The 1,694-nt window shown below is 40.0% G+C and overlaps 1 pseudogene; it reads right to left on the bottom strand.

The window, feature by feature from the left end:
• Window positions 1-1,049: 1,049 nt before the first annotated feature.
• LOC112831922 (BBSome-interacting protein 1 pseudogene) lies at window positions 1,050-1,336 on the bottom strand (annotated as a pseudogene).
• Between the last annotated feature and the right edge of the window lie 358 nt (window positions 1,337-1,694).

The raw sequence follows: 1,694 nt of genomic DNA, 5'->3' as shown, positions 1-1,694 counted from the left end.
AAAACTTCCAACTGATAGACTTCCCCAGGAGCTTTTCCCTCTTCATGGGACAACATATAGGGCCTAAAAAGGGAACCTGTTCTCTCAGGATCCCAATCCCCTCAACAAAACGATCATCCAAACCTGCAGGATATAGGTTGTGAAGCCCAGTCATGTAACTCCATTCTGACAAGCCTCCAGGGCCTTTTACACTGACCCCTAGGCTTAAAAGGTAATAATGTTGCTGCTTCACACCCAGTGACCTGGGGACTTTGGCTCTTCTCCAAACCCAAGGGGACACTTTCCTTCTCTCTCTCCCCTGGCCACTGCTCCTGACGACAAATAGCTCCTCCATTTAGTGAGAACCTATCATCTGACAGACTATGGAACTGGCGGGTTGGCCACTTTTGGACATGTGACTGTATCCACCATACAGTTCACTTCATAATGTCTGAGCCTCGGTAAGACAGTAAGACCAAACTACATGATTCCATTTCCCTGCTTGCCTTGGAACAGGAGTTTGGACAGGAAAACACACCCATCTCGGTAAGACAGTAAGACCAAACTACATGATTCCATTTCCCTGCTTGCCTTGGAACAGGAGTTTGGACAGGAAAACACACCCATCTTCTACCTTGAGGCTTTTCATTCTTTCTGGCTTTTTAATCTGAACCCTGGATTGTTCTTTGCTGGCATAAATCAAACTCTGGAATCATCTTTTAAATTCATTAGTAATTCAGAGTCATGACTCTCCAAACCAGGATAAATCTTCCTGATCCATACCCTTTCCAAGGGGCCTTAATGTGTTTTATTACTCTTCATCTTTTAAAAGTAAAAACTAACTTTTTACATGGTTTTCTTTGGGTGATGGTGGGGGGGTGGTTCAAAGTTTCTTAATTGCTTACTTTCAATACAAACCAGAGGGTAATTCACAATACAAGTTTCATTAGTGTTGGATTTTTTATATTATTTATATCAGTACTATCAGTTTTATAACACATACTATCTTTAGCATACAGATGCAAATTATTTTCTAGCTATTGTTAATAGTAAGTAAGGTAGGGTATCCTCTAGAAGGGCTGAGTTATTTGCTGTTGTTCCTTTTCTGCCATTTCTTGTTGGTGAACTGTATCCTGGGTTGCTTGCTGCATTTTTCTCCAGTTTTTCCAGAGTCAGAGATTTTAAGAGTAAAAGTTTGGGTTTACACAGCACCACTGTGGTTATATCTTCCACAGACAACTTGTTTTGGAAGAACTTCTGGGAACATTGACTTCACTTCACCATATCTGAATTGTTGGGTATAGCTAAGTTTTTTCCTGAAAGTTCTCCTGGTCTTTTTCCTGGCAAATTTAGGCATCCAACCCAGTATTACCAAGATGACTGCGTTCTTGACTCAAGCCTACAGAAGGAAAGATTCATCTTTTCCCAGACAGCTCTGGTTTTTCATATGCTTTGTGTCCCTTGTCCCTCTTTGCCATTTTCTCTTTGTTTAGTCTCCCTCCAATATGGATTTGACCTGAATTATTCCAATAACTATATGTTCCTTCTATTTCACATTTACTCTAGAGACCAAACTTCAACATATTTCTTCTCCATTCACTATATTCTGGATTTTTTTCTCTTATGCCATAAATTCATGGACAATCTGGGAAAGCCTGAATTACAAGTAGCCAATTGGCTTATCTACTTCATCTATACTTTTTATCTCTATTTAC

This window comes from Callorhinus ursinus, unplaced genomic scaffold (genome assembly GCF_003265705.2).
Source record: "Callorhinus ursinus isolate GAN/ISIS: 27379988/994484 unplaced genomic scaffold, GSC_fseal_2.0 scaffold14, whole genome shotgun sequence".
NCBI classification, from domain to species: domain Eukaryota; kingdom Metazoa; phylum Chordata; class Mammalia; order Carnivora; family Otariidae; genus Callorhinus; species Callorhinus ursinus.
The sequence above is the reverse complement of the archived record's forward strand: the minus strand, read 5'-3'. Positions and strand labels throughout refer to the sequence as shown.